This window comes from Dioscorea cayenensis, chromosome 19, assembly GCF_009730915.1.
Source record: "Dioscorea cayenensis subsp. rotundata cultivar TDr96_F1 chromosome 19, TDr96_F1_v2_PseudoChromosome.rev07_lg8_w22 25.fasta, whole genome shotgun sequence".
NCBI classification, from domain to species: Eukaryota; Viridiplantae; Streptophyta; class Magnoliopsida; order Dioscoreales; family Dioscoreaceae; genus Dioscorea; species Dioscorea cayenensis.
The window spans coordinates 11668448-11684174 of record NC_052489.1 but is presented as its reverse complement, the minus strand read 5'-3'; the positions used below and the strand labels follow the sequence as shown (position 1 = coordinate 11684174).

The following is a 15727-nucleotide window of genomic DNA, read 5'->3' as shown; positions in this document are numbered from 1 at the left end:
GCCAATGAAGTTACTGCATCTATCTCATGAAGACCGGCCATATTTTTCTTCTCTTTGGCATTCCATTGGTAGGTGTTTAAACCCATTTCTTCAATAAGTTGACGGGCCTCATCGGGGGTCTTGCTACCTAAGGTACCTCCTGCTGCCGCATCCAAGATTTGTCTTGTACTCGGATTCAACCCGTTGTAAAAAGTCTGAACAATCATCCACTCCAGGAATCCCTGTTGTGAGAACTTTCTCAGGAGCTCCTTGATCCTTTCCCATGTCTCGAATAGAGATTCCAATTCCGATTGTACAAAGGATGAGATCTCATTCCTAAGCTTTGCAGTTTTTCCAGGAGGGAAATAACGGGCTAGAAAAGCTTCTACCATCTCCTCCCATGTAGTAATCGAAGCTCTAGGGAATGAATGTAGCCACTGCTTTGCTCTCCCTTTTAGGGAAAATGGGAAGGCTCTCAACTTGATGGCATCATCCGTACCCTGTTTATTTTGAGCATATCACACACCTCGAGAAAGTTCTCTATGTGACTGTTTGGATCCTCATCGGCCAAACCATTGAACTGTGCAGATTGCTACAACATGTGGATGAATGCCGACTTTAGCTCAAAATTCTGAGCTCTAATTGGGGGTCGCACAATACTCAATTGTGTACCCAGAACTGAGGGTCTAGCATAATCAGAGAGTGTCCTCTGCTGCTCATTCTGTTCTGCCATATTATCTGACCCTTCAACTTCCAAATCAGCTAGATTAGATTGTTCTTCCACAGGTCCTTTCCCTTTTCTTCTAAGTGTTCTTTCAAGGTCTCCTTCAATCAATATTGACGGGTTCCCTCGGGTCATCAACCTGAAGCTGGACAAAGGAAAGGAAACAAATCATAATGATGATAGAAAAGAAAATGTGAAATAGAATGGATAAAGGAATAGCTAAGGAAACAAAAGTGCAAAGTATCTCTAAACGCCTTTTCCCCGGCAACGGCACCAAAAACTAGACAAGGCTCCTCGTAAATGCATGGAGTTGTCGAAGTAATAAATCCCAATGAGTGCGGTATCGTATCCACAGGGAAAAGGGAATAAAAATACTTAATTTGCTTCTTCACTATATGAAAGATGAATAGTGATATGTGTGATAAGATTCAATTCTCAAAAATAAAACAACCCGAAAAAGAGCAAAAGTAAAGTAGAAGGTAAGACAATCGATAAAGATGGGGTGCCCGAGTATTGATCAGCCCAGGAAAATCGTTTCAAGCGCAAGAACTCTCTATTATGCTTCCTAACTAATGGAATGGTGAGTCAGGGACATCCTTTAGTGCATGGCCCCGAATCTAGGGTTAACCAAGCCTAATCCTCTACATGTCCCGGAGGAGAGGTTGAACAATCTCTCAACCTCGCACTCATAAAAAGGATTGCATTAAGCTCTAGGGATTCCAAGTGATAAAACTTTTCCTAATTGTAGACCCAATCCTTGGTCCAGAAGAAAGGTCCCTAACCACAAATTAGCCCTAGATGCTAAAATCACATCAACGCTTCACTCCGTTGCACTCGCAACTAAGCCCCAGCGGAGGGTCATCCCTTAGCTCATTCGCTCTATTATAGCCACAAAAAACTCGAGGAACGGAGGTAGAATCTATCACACCGGAGGGGAAAGGGGATGCTCCTATACCTTTCGACTCACCCTCTCAACCCTCTCCAATCAAGCTTTGTCTAACTTTTGTGGTGTGTCACTCACTCACAAGGGTTACCACATGAACTCTCAACCCTAGTGTCACTCTAATGGAGTATTCAAACAATCAAACATTCAAGATTGGAACTCACAATAACATCAATTAATTGAAAGTTTAATAAAATGATTCAATGAAACTAATACATCCTAGGGTTCACAAATACCCAAGTACCCACTAGGGGTTTAGATCTCCATGGAGCACAATACAAACGATAATGAAATCAAATGTAAAAGAAAGTAATCCAAAGGAAAACCCCCTCGATATTCATGGCGATGGTCTTGTGGAGAGTCCTCTACTTGTCGCAACATCCCTTTGTCCGCTATAAGATACGCCTCGCCGAATCAATCCGACAGAGGCTCCCTTACCAACCTTTTTCCAAAGAGATGACGATGTTAGAGCCATAGAACCTCTCCAAATTCCTAGCCAATACCTCTCAAAACCTTAGCCATAACCCTTTCTCAAGTTGGGGAAAAGATGGAGAAAAGAATGTTGAAATCGGGGCTGAAATCGGCCTTAAATAGGGATGGAATCGGGATTCCACACGCCCCTGTGGATATTCCACATTGGCCTGTGGAATTAACGCACGGGCGTGTGGAATTTCCACAAGCCCGTGTGGCTCCTCTGTTTTGCTCCTCTTCAGCCGGCTATGAACAGTACCTGTTAAAGTGATTTGCTACAGTACCTGCTGCAGTACATCTCGAAATCTCCCGAATCCATGCTTTCATCGAGGTAATGTAAACAGGCACACGTTCACGTCGTAGATCATCTTGGTTCTTCAATAAACGGTCACATTGGTGGAGATCTTGCTACATATGCACAAGACGGAATACTAGGATGTAACTGCCTTCGTGCCCCTCCAAATCATTGCCTTAGCTCGAATGCAAGAAGGTTGGCATACATTCTATCATTCTAAACCCGACTCATGTCTCCACGTTTGAGCCTTCTCAAGATCTCCTCCAAATAATGCGTAAAACGATCTACAATCGCTTCTTTCGCAAATAATCGGCCTCACAACCAAACCTGCATAAAAGTACATAAATACACACGTATTAGCACTAAAACCTAACAAAAGTAATGCTCATCATAAGGAAAAAGCTCTTCACATTCTTATTGTACAAGTACTTATCACCCATACATTAGAAGGCCCATGCTTTGTTAGAGCCATACATGTGCTAAGAGACTAGGTATTGCTAGATTTCTAGATTAGGGCTTGATTACATTTCTAGGTAAGGATTTGATTAGCCCTTCTAGTGGGGTTCTTTAACTTAAGGTAGACATTGGCGGCCATAGTGGAAGAGATTCCATCTTAATTTTCTAGTGTTTAGAACTAGTTGCCTAGTGATTGGGACCAACATACCTTTGAATTTCCCCTGTCCAATGCTAGATTGAATCGTCACCCCTTAATGCTATTTCACAAGTGATCAATAAGGAAGTCTTTATATGATTTTCCAAACTTATTCCAATCGCACCTAACGATCCTTAACTGTATTGTATTAATTAATTTGTAAAATTAGAATTAAGAAACACTGTAGATGTTCAAGCTATTAATTAAGTGAAAAGAAAGTAATAGGAGCCTCTTGTCATTCCTTAAGGAATACGACCCTCTAGCTTACCCATGAGGTATTAATTGATGATCTGTATACGTGCGACATATATAGACTTAACCTTACCATCTGTTCCTTGTGAAAAAAAGCCTAAATCATGGTGGTATTTTCCATAGAGAGATATACTCTTGAATTTTCTTCTCTTAATCTAGATCTCCTTCAAGGTATTTAATGCTTTAAAACAAAAGTTTTGGAGTTATGCTATGTGGATCATGATTGTAGAGAAGAACAACCTTCATTTTCACGAAGGATTTTGTGTGTATGTTGTGATAAGAGCATCCTCATATGTGCATATGAATATGATTTTTCTTGCTTAAGGCACCCATGTTTCATCTAGATTCATTGCTTTTAGGGTGAATGGCCATTATAAACTTATTTCATGTTCTTGCAATGAATCATCGCTTGAAATGTTTTTGTGAGAACCATGCACCTAATAATGCTTGAAGAGATGAGGATTTCTAAGGTGCATGAATAGTTTAAGAATTGCTTTTATATTATTTGTTGGGTATCTGGTCACACTTCTTGTAGGGATCATGCCAAGAAAAATTATGGCAAGCCACAGCAAGTGTCCCTGATCAGAGGATACCTCAAGAGAGGCTCCACCAATGCCAAGCCTTGATTTCACATACTGCGACCACATCACCCAATTCAGATGAGTGGGGCACCATCCATTTGGTGATCATCATGCTGTGGTATGGAGTGTCTTGCAGCAGTTGGGCATGAATAGTGAGGTGCGCTGCTTGTTATCAATGAGAACTTGGGTGACATTCTTTGCTATTGATGATCTAGCCTACAAGGAGTTAACATTGGAAGTTCTTACCACTTTGGTAGAAAACCAGCATGTGTGAGTTGGGATTTGGATGATACTATATTGATTCACATGTGCGATCATCAGTACCTTATGAGCTTCATTGGTTTCTTTATTCTCATGGGTTTGCATGATGAGGAGTACACATGTATAGAGAAGTATTCCCGGCTTCAAGTTAGTTTTTTTTTTTTAGGGTATAAAAATCGAGATTTTCTAGTCATAAATCAGTACTTGAGGCCACTACTAGCCAAGCAAGATGAAGGCGAGTCACCTAGTTTCCCCTAGATACCATTATGTTCATACACTCTTAAGTCACACATTGGTAGGTCATGGGGATAGCACCAAGGTCATGAATACTCAGGATGTTTTCTACTTGTTTAGTATGGTTGAGAGAGTAATAGTGCATCTCTGTTATTTTTAGGCCATGTTTATTACAGACAAGATGATTGATCCATGAATCGGTATCATGTTTGTTGGTCCATATATCACCCACTTAGCTCAATGAATTGGAGTTCTTGGTGACACTTAGTCATTGACTCTAGTGGGAGGATCGATCTCGATGTGTTTTAGCATCATGCACTCTATGTGTATGATTTGAGAGGTTCGACCAACCAAAGGTGGCACACTTGCACAGTATGTTCTGGTTCAACCTATGGTGTTACCAACTTCACCATAAGAGTGTAATGAGGAGGGTTCAGAGTCAAGGTACTAGGATCTTGCCACTATAGTAGCAAGGTCATCTATGTTCTAATTATGTCCTTGAATAACCAGGATACTTATATTAAGGTATTTCATTTGTATTATACATTCTTATTATTAATAATAGTCATTTATTTTGATGTTCATATAAATCTTTTGATGACATTTTTAGTTTGAACATTATAGTGCTTATGTATTAAGTTAAACCTTCTACTATTTATGTGATAAGGAGATGGGCTCTAGAAAGGCAATAGAAGTGCTTAGTACTTATAAATTTAAATTGTTCACATGTAAGAGAATCTCTAACTAGGTATTATAGATTCTTAAGAATTTGTATGACATATACTTTGATAAAAAGTGCTAGTTGAACACTATGGGATAGTGGCAGCATATGTCATAAATACATAAATGGGATTGGTGTATGTTGACATGACTCACAAAAATCTAATCAAATGGTTTTTACTCTTTGACCATCAATTATTGGGATTATTGGTTATGATCATAAGAGTGAACATTAGAACTGAGGTATCATGATCATGATGTGTTTGTGGTATCTAGTCTATTACTAGAGTAGTTTACCCTTCGGTAGGGCCAACCTTGAAGTGTGCTATGTCAGGCAAGTAGTTGCTATGAGTAATCACTAAGAATGAATTTGTTTTCTCAGATGTAAATTGATTAGTATCCTTTGTGATTATTAGTAAGTAAGATTAGAAGACCGTGGCCAAGGCAGTCAAACTAATCTTGTGGGACACGAACGATGGTTTGGTAATCTTACTCTACTATGGTTATTTGCATATGATCGAGTTTAGTGAGTTTGATGATTACTATGGCTCTCACTTTGTTGAGATACAAGAATGAATGGTTTATACACAATCATAATCGGAAATGTTCATAATGATCTACTCATTCGTATTAAATTGGGCTACAACATAGAGTAATGGAGATGGCCCGGTGTCACTCATTTCATTTGGTATCCTCCCATCACCAATAGAAATGAACTTAGAAAGTGACAATTGAAGAAATTAAGAATCAGTCCCATTTTGAGTGTAGTAGTAAAATTGTCAATTTATAATTTTATTTCATGGGATGAAGTTTAAATTTTGATCAAAGTTCAATAGAGTCAAATAATAAATCAAAATTATAAGGACTTGAAGATAAAGTACTTTTAGTTGCTCTAGGATTTATATTTCTATTAGGACTTCATAATATGATTATTTTTATCATGTTTTAAGAAATTTCTATAAATATGACACCTCCAAACATTATAATAATACAATTCTATTCTCAAGTGAAATTGGTTCCCTAATCTCTCTCTCTCTCTCTCTCTCTCTCTCTCTCTCTCTCTTCATTTCTAACCAAAGTTGCTATTTCGGAGAGGAAGATGAGGTTGAGGCGTGGGATCTTTGATAGATGATAGAAGATCTACGACAATCAAACAAACAAATTTCACACATAAAAGGAAAGGATTGGAACATTCAAAGATACTTTTCATATCTTTATTTAATTAGAGTTAATTAAATTAGGGTGTTCATTAAACTGACTTATAAATATTGCAATTTTGTTTTGTATAATTTTGCAATATTTTCTAATAGTATTACCAAAGATAGGCTAGTTGATTTGATGAATACACTAGGTTTAAATCATGTAATTTAATTGGTAACATAAAGAAACATGGTAAAATTGGATTTTATGCATGCTTTCTTGATTTTCTAAATTCGGGTTTTATTAATATTTTATTTCATAATATTGCATGTAATTAAATGCTTAAAATTTAGACTAATAACAACAACAACAGCAACAACAACAACAACAATAACAATAATATTAATAAATATATATAAATAAATAAATAAATAATAATTAAAAAAATTGCACACAGAGCAGGTCTTGTGTGGTCGCTCAAGATGCGTTCTATGGTTGTACTGCATAGAGGTGTGTAGTGTTGCATGCAGGGCCTTGTACAGGGCACTGAGTAGTAATACACGCAGGGATTTGCGTGGGCGGCACTGCAGTGCACAAGGCACTGCATACCTACGCAAGGCGCTACTCAAATACGCAATGATGGGCATGGCTATGCGTATTTTCTTAGCTTATTTTCTTATTTTCTTTTAATTTTAATTTTTTATTATTTATTACTTATTTTTGTTATTATTATTATTATTAATTTTCTTAATATTTTTTTATTTAAATAATAAATTGAGTTCACAATAATGTACTATATGATTGTTTTATTTACTTTGATGGCTTGAATGGATGGATGGTACATGATGATGAATCTTAGGGCTATTTCATGTTTATTTTATTTTGGATTTATGTCCAATGTAATTTTGTTTAACTACTGCAAAGAAGCAAATTGTATCCATGATATATTATTTGTAAATATGAAGGAGATATAATCAAGCGACACAAAGGGTCCCTGAAAACATAGAGCAAGAAGCCTGGCCTGAAGTAATATTTACATATATTGTATGGAGCACACAACCATGTAATAAATTAGGATTTTCAATTTTCTTTTACATTAGTTGATTGGCTTGGATTAATCTTAGAGGTTAATAAACACGAAGTTAAAGGACATGGGATGTCTTGGCTCCCCACCAAACTTTGGGTTATTAGAGTAATGAGGGCATGATATCGTCCTTGTATGAGGGATCTTGTATTTTCTTATAACTTTAAGAATCTTTAGTGTATGGTCGAAAAAAATTCCTCGCCAATTACATTATATTGGTTGAGGGGTGGCATTCAATTGTTAGATTGATCAAAGTTGGTGAACTTGACTTAGATAGTTCATAGGCGAATTATACTGTATGGATTGAGACTTGCTAAACTATAGGCAAAAATTGATTGGATTGCCTATGGAATATGTTGGCATGAGAGAACACTTTATTGGCTCTAGTGGTGTAAGCATACTGTTTGGGTTGAGTTCCATTGGATTTCATAAAGAACATAATCACTTACTATGGAATTGCTAACAAGAATCTTTTATTTCTATAGTGGGAGTATAGATTTAGGAAAAATGTAGTATGAGCCAAGTTTTATTTAAAGACCTAAATATAACTTAGGTATAATATAAATGACCTAATAATCTGGTTTTTCTTACCTTCTTGCATTTATTTCTTAATGTGATTAATAACCCACTTCATATTTGATTGAGAAAATTAGCCTTACCATGCCAAATTATGTAGATATCTCAAAAAATTTAGGATAGTACTCAAACTAGAGCAAATCAAATACATTCTTGAGGCCAATAATCCTACTGCATCACCACCCAAGGCTATGGGAGGAGTGAGTAAGAAAAAAATTTAAAGCTCTTGTTGTTCATGCCGGTGAGAGCTCCGAACAAATGGGTAAATGTTTCCATTGTGACAAGATTGTGCACAACTAAAATCAAACAACACTATAGGCATAAAACAATCTCTTTTGCAAACTAATTGTTCAATGTTTGTATTTTTTTACTTCTTGGATTCTTGATTTGGGAGCTAGTGTTCATGTTTCAAGATTTGGAAATAAGAAGAAAGTTGGATGAAGAAGAGGTGATGATCAACATGTGAAGTGAACATGTTTTAGTTTTAAACGATTGTTTAGTATCACCAAATGAGTTAAAGAATATTGTTTGTGTACCATTTTTAGTTAGAAGGGAATATGTCTTTATATTAGGTAAAACTAGAGCCATTGCTAACAAAAAGATATAGTAGGCATGAATTAATTAAAAAACTTGTATGGAAATTGAGACTAGTGATACACCCTTTGCGTTTGTGTACCGTAAGTGCACGTGTGTCGAAGTAATAATGTACTCGAAGGTCGGGTAGTCAAATTCATAGGGAATGAGAGCATTGGTAATAACTTTTTCTCTATTATCTAACCTCAATAAATATGTTTGAGTGAAAATATGATTAAGCTAGATGAAGGAAAAATACAAGGGATACAAGAATACAAATAAAAATGAGATACAACCCTAGATAAAGTGGATACTCTGATGATGATCCCCTTGTGTTGGAAACATGAAGTGTGAGATTTAAAACATGCTTCTTACTCAAGTTGAAATACGCCGTGGCAATAGTTAAATACGCTGGTCCTACTCTCAAGGAAACCAATGACTATTCCCTTATGAGGCTCTAGCGTGTGTCCCCAAGTGCACAGGTCGCTCAAGTAATAAAGTGTACCCAACATGTTGGGTAGTCGAATCCATAGGGAACAGGAGTACTAGTAATAACTGTAACCTCGCTATCTAGCCTAATCAATGATATGAGTGTGAAGGTGATCAATTTCACAAACAAGTAAGTAAGGAAAAAGAAGCAGACAAATCAAGAAATATAGAGGAATCCGTCAAGATAGATGGGGTACCCAGACAATGTTCCCCCTAGGATTCTATGAAAAGTGCTAGACTAAAATTGTGCTTCCTAAATGAGAATGGTTAAGTCATTGAAAATCCAAAAAGACACTGATCCCAAACATAAGGTCAACCGGTGACTAGTCTCCTATGAGGTCCTGCTAGAGAAATCTCTCATTGCCTCACACCACATATAATTGCTTGGAGTTATAAGGATCCCAAATAACAAACCCTATTCCTAGAAGTAGATCTAACCTTTGGTCAAGTAAAAGATCCCTGATATCATACGACGTCCTAGTAGAGAATTCTCTTGATGCCTCATACCACATATGATTGTTAAGAGCTCTTTTAATATGGAGGTAGGGTAAATTAAGTCAGAATGGGAAATGCGACACTCCGCTACCTCATGGCCCATCCTCTCAACCCTCTTCTACCTTGGTAAATCTAATCTTGGCGGTGATGATTACTTGTCACTAGGATGATTAGGTTTAGCTCTCAATCTAAGTGTCACTCTAAGAAAAAAACATATCAACAACCACGTAATATTGAAACTGAAATTAAATTCTCAATTAAAATAAATACAATAAATGTCAATGAAATATTGAATCCTAGGGTTTACATGTCCAAGTTCCTACTACGGTTTAGCTCTCTGTGGAGCAATAAAATGCGCAATCAAATAAAGAATAAATGCACATGAAAAACATAAAGGAAACTTCCTTTAGATCCGTGCTCATGGTCTTCAAGGGATGCTTCAACTCCTACAAGGGTTACTTCGATGAAGCTAGAGAAAACCCCTCCAAATTAATGTCATCGGTGGCTCCAGAATCCTTGTTCTTGTCCCTATTCGGATTGTGGTTAAGATTGTTCAGCAACTATCAAAGAAAATCTAAGGCAAAGTCCTCATGAAACCCTAACTTTTGGGCTTAAAAAGGTGTTTCTCATTGTAAGCACGGTTGTTCTTAGGCCGTGCGTATGCTCGTGCACTTTATAGAAAAGTCTGAGGATTTGTATTGATGTCAACATTGGTGAATCTATATTCTACACTACCTAGAACAAGCCCTAAGCACGCTTGTGTTCTGGGAAGGATGCTCGTGCTTTTGCTACAGTACTATCCAAAGGTTATAGTCATATCTTTATTTAATTAAGATTAATTAAATTAGAGTGTTCATTAAATTGACTAATTAATATCTCAATTTTGTTTTGTTTCCCAATGTCTCTTATTGTTTTGTACAATTTTGAAATATTTCCTAATAGTAATATTAAAGATAGGCTAGTTCATTTGATGAATACACTAGGTTTAAATCATATAATTTCATTGATGTTTTATCGAAAGAAAACATGGTAAAATTTGATTTTATGCATGCTTTCTTGATTTTCTAATTTCGATTTTATTAATAGTTTATTTCATAATATTACATGTAATTAAAACCATGAAATTTATATTAATAATAATAATAATAAAATTTGCACCCGTAGTAGGCTCAGCGTGGCCCATGGACGATGTAGTCATGATGTGCAGGGATGTCCGGTGCTGCGTGCAAGGGCCCTGCATAAAACATTGAGAAGTGATGTACGTACGGCCTTGTGTGGGTGCCTACGCAGGGGCACAGGGCATTAACCACCTGAGCAAGGTGTTGAGCAAGTACGCAGGGCCCCGAGTTGGCCGTACATGTATTTTCTTTTTCCTTTTTATTTTTTTAAATTTTTTGTATTATTTATTATTTATTACTTAATGTTATTATTATTATTATTATTATTATTTTTATTTATTTAAATAAATAGTTGAGTTCACACTAATGTAATATATGATTGTTTTATTTACTTTAATGCCGAATTGATGGACGATCATGAATCTTAAGGCTATTTCATGTTTATTTTATTTTGGATTTATGTCTAATGTAATTTTGTTGAACTTTTGGAAAGAGTTGATTATATCCAAGATACATTATTTGTAAATATTGGAGAAGATATAATCAAATGACACAAAGGGATCAGGAAAACATGGAGCAAAAAGCCCTGGATGAAGTCCTATTTACATATTTTGTATTGAGTGGATAGCCATGTATAAATTAGAATTTTTAAATTTTTTAGATTATTCAATTAACTTGGGTTAATCTTAAAGGATCATGATTGTATGCATGTGATGTGATGGATGTGTATGTTAGTGATGTATGCTACATATATGTTCGATGTGATTGTGAGACCTAATTAATTAAAGCGAATAAATTCTTCCAAAAGAAAACACTAAGTTGATGGACATGGCATGTCTTGGCTCACCACCAAGCTTTGGGTCATTAGAGTTATGAAGGTGCATTCATGATATCATCCCTGTATGAGTTGGTCTTGTATTTTATTATAACTATAGGAACCTTTAGTGCATTAGACGTAGTCAGTCAAAATAAATTCCTCCCCAATTACATTGTATGGGGTTGAGGGGTGAGATTTAATTGTTAGATTGGCAAAAGTTAGTTGGCCTGACTTAGATAGTTCACAAGCCAATTATGTTGTATGGGTTCAAGCTTGTTGAACTATGGACCAAAATTGATTGGATTGCTTATGTGATAGTTTTTAGGTGCAAATAAGAGAGTTTGCATGCTAGATGCCATAGGCCCCACTTTATCAGTTCCATCATATACGCCAGAACCTTTCTCACCCAATGATGATGCACCATAGGACTTTTAGTTTAGTGGCTTTGAATTGTCTTTGATACCACTTTAACTTTATTTTTATGCTTTCATGTTCATTGCTTTATGTATTTTTATGTCATTGTTATTAAAGGGATGCTGCCTGCTAAACATTTATCTACTTTAGTTGTTATGGTGCTTTATTTTAGTTTAGTTATTAGATTTCTACTTGATTATTTTACTGTGCTACATTGATCTTCCCACTTTCTCCATAGGGCTATCATTTGCCACATGAGAGGAACCCTTTTTGTTGGGCGAGTTGCACACAACTTTATGTCATAGTGCACTCCCCAAGAGGAGAGAACCCCCGAGAAACATGGAGAACTTCAATAGGAATTTGCAATACTAATGTGAACTGGAAAAGTATTTGTTTCTTTGACTTTCTTCTTCCCTCATGCATTTTTTTTCATTGCTATGCTTGTTCTTGTTCTCTATCATGTACATTGAGGACAATATATAATTTAAGTGTGGGGAGGGGAATTTATGTTCTACAGCTTTATTGTGATAGTGTTAGGATAATGAGGGCTCATGATATTAGCATGTAGATAATTATTAATCTAGAAGGATGACTAGTGCTAGGTGACAACTTTTCTTGTACTTAACTTGTTGCTTTAGTCTATAGCTTGGTTTTTTCACATTTTTGAGGACAATACCCTTACTTTGTAAGAAACTAGACACTTAGGAATGGACCTCTGAAAAAATGATTGATAGCATTTGTTAGTGTTGTTGATAACCTACCAGGAGAATAATCTACCTAAGATGATGTCTAGAAAAGTGATTTCTAGAGAATCCACACTGGCGTGTGGAAATTCCACACACCCATGCGTTAATTCCACAGGCCCGTGCGGTGAATCCACAGGGGCGTGTGGATTCCCAATTCCATCCCTATTTAAGGCCGATTTCAGCATTCTTTTCTCCATCTTTTTCCCAACTTGAGAGAGGATGACGGCTAGGGTTTTGAGAGGTGTTGGCTAGGGATTGGGAGAGGTTCTACGGCTCTGACATCACTCTCCTTTTGGAAGAAGGTTAGTGGGAGAGCTTTCGTCGGCACTGATCTGGCGTGGTGTATCCTAGGCCAGACAAAGGGACCCTTGGACGAGTAGAGGCTTCTCCACAAGACCATCGTCACACCTATCGAGGGGGTTATATATGGATTACTTGTTTTTACATTCAATTTCATTTATTGTAACTAGCTACATAGAGAGCTAAACCCCCGAGTGGGTACTTGGATTTGTTAACCCTAGGATGTATTTATTTCATTAAACCTTGTTATTATGTTTTCATTAATTGATGTTTTATTTGAGTTCCAATCTTGAATGCTTGATTGATTGAATGCTCCCTTAGAGTGACACTAGGGTTGAGAATTGACCTTGGTAACCCTTGTGAGTGAGTGACACACCACGAGAGTTAGACAAAGCTAGATTGGAGAGGGTTGAGAGGGTGAGTCGAGAGGTAGTGGAGCGTCCCCTTTTTCCTCTGGTGCGATTTATCCTACCTCTATTTTCTCGAGTTCTTTGCGGTCATAGTAGAGTGAATGGGCTAAGGGATGAGCTTCCGCTGGGGCTTAGTTGCAGAGGAAACGGAGTGAAGCGTTGAAGTGATTTTAGCACCTAGGGCTTAATTGTGACTAGGGACCTTCCGCCTGGACCAATGGGTTAGGTCTACATCTAGGAAGAGGATTTATCACATGGAATACCTAGAACTCATTGTGATTCTATACAAGTGGGAGGTTGATAGATTGTTCAATTTCTCCTATGAGACATGTATAGAGTTAGCCATGGTTGGCCATAGATTTAGGACCATGTATTGAAGGATTTTCATGACTCATTAACGCATTAGTTAGAAAGCATAATATAGGGTTTTGCACTTTAAACAATTATCCTAGGCGGAACAATATCCTGGTACCCCATTTATATCAATTGCCTTACCTCCCCTTTACTTGTGCTCTCTTTCTTGTCTCTTTTACTTTTGTTACATTCAATCTTATCACACAACTATTATTCACTTTTCACTTAGTTAAGAAACAATTTAAGTGTGTTTATTTCCTACTCTCTGTGGATACGGTATCCACTCATCTGGGATTTATTACTTCGACAAACCCGTGCACTTGCGGGACATACACAAGGGGCATTGTCATTGGACATGGGACAAATAACTGTAACATGTATTCGTTAGATGGTCAAGTTTGTTCCTCTCAACCATCCTATTCTGGTCTTAGTAACCAGCGGGAGTTGGAGGTCAGGAACAGGCATGCCCATCCCGTTGTAGTCTTGGAGATAAGTTCTTCTCCTAGTATTATGACCACGTAGGGAATGATTGATAACCCAGTTTTGGCTCTGGTTGATTCATTATAGACGGATTTTGGGTAATAGATGCTGATTACTCATCGGCACTCGAGTACCAGGGATCATTGTTGAGCTAGAGGAGTCTCATCATCTGCTCCACATGTAACTGGTGGAGTGTTAAACATTGAGAATACCAATGTGCATGGTTCCCATGTTGCAGCTCATCAGTTGCCACATAGCGTGGCTAGAGGGAGGGTTTGTGATGGCTATCTTGGTCCCATAAACCTCCATAATGTTCCACTGGCTTATAATGGGATGCAGCCACTTTCAAATCCTACCATATCTTCTAATCTAATGGTCCTTGATGATCTCAATTGTAAGGATAATGGATTCTCTAACAAGGCAACATCTCCTCTCCTTCCTACGGTTTCACAATTTAATCATGTTTCTGTAGCTTCTACATCTGAGAAAAAAAAGGGAAATGGATCCTTCAATCTTTCCTCCTTCTTTTCTCCTAACCTTTGCCAACTATCAATCAGACCAAATACCAGAGAATACTCAAGATCATAATCTAATGCTTATTGACAAAGTTGTTGATGCCCTCCTTGCTTCTTCATCATTTCCCCATGCTAGTGACAATGAGGTTAATGAATCCTAAGATTCAGGAGATAAATTTTTTGAAGGGAAGGACTCAACAATGCTATGACTTTGGACCAAGTTCAAAATAGCTTGCAGGTGGAGGTCCTCGTATGCAAGAGTTCTCACACTCTGGTGGTTTCTCTCAAGAATAAAAGGGTTAATAAAAGTAGTGAAGGAGCTTAGGCCCCAATCTTGTGCTCTTTGTTTGGTCTTCCTAACCATTTTCATGACTCACTTCATTCAAGGTGTTTCTTAACTTTTGTTTTTGGTACCCTTAATTTATTTTATCAAGACATTCTAAACTATAGTTTGTTGGACTTGAAGGATGGTATCCAGGTGTGATACCACCACTAAAGTTCCATAATTTTCTCAAAAAACACAAGTTGCTTATTCTCTCTCTCGTGAAAATCAGAACAGATGATTCTAGAATCATGCATTTCTATACTAAGTTGGGTAGGAACTAGGAGTGGACTGCCATTGTAGCTAATGGTTATTATTTTAATTTGGCAAAAACACACTGGTGGGGTTACTCTACTTGATGTCTTTCATATGGCATTTCACACGGTAATTTCTACTAATGACAATGCTGATTGGGTTCTTTCTATTATTTATTGTTGTCAGTGGTATTTTTGATGTTAGTTATATTGGTTCAAATTACACTTGCTACAATAATAAATTCTACTTGGCTAGGTGGTGGGCTAGATTGGATTATTGTCTTGTTAATGGGACTTGGATCTCTGAGTGTGATTCTTATGTTCTGAACCATCTCCTTAGAATTTTTTCTGATCATGCTCTGCTTCTTAAAGTTTTTTAAAGCAAGGTTTTCTGGTTTGTTAACTATAGGTTTGATTTTCAAGATTGTCATGCAGTAGTTAAAGATGCATGGAACTTTCAACCTCATTCTAATCCTATGCATGCTTTCTCCTATTTGGAGGCTGACAAGGTCCCCTTGCTTATATCCG

At 37.1% G+C, this 15727-nt stretch overlaps 1 non-coding gene across 1 annotated transcript; it reads left to right on the top strand.

Annotated features, from left to right (window-relative positions):
* Positions 1 to 216: 216 nt before the first annotated feature.
* Positions 217 to 323, top strand: LOC120250941. Its single transcript, XR_005533270.1, has one exon. It is a non-coding gene; the product is annotated as a small nucleolar RNA R71 (small nucleolar RNA).
* Positions 324 to 15727: the final 15404 nt, after the last annotated feature.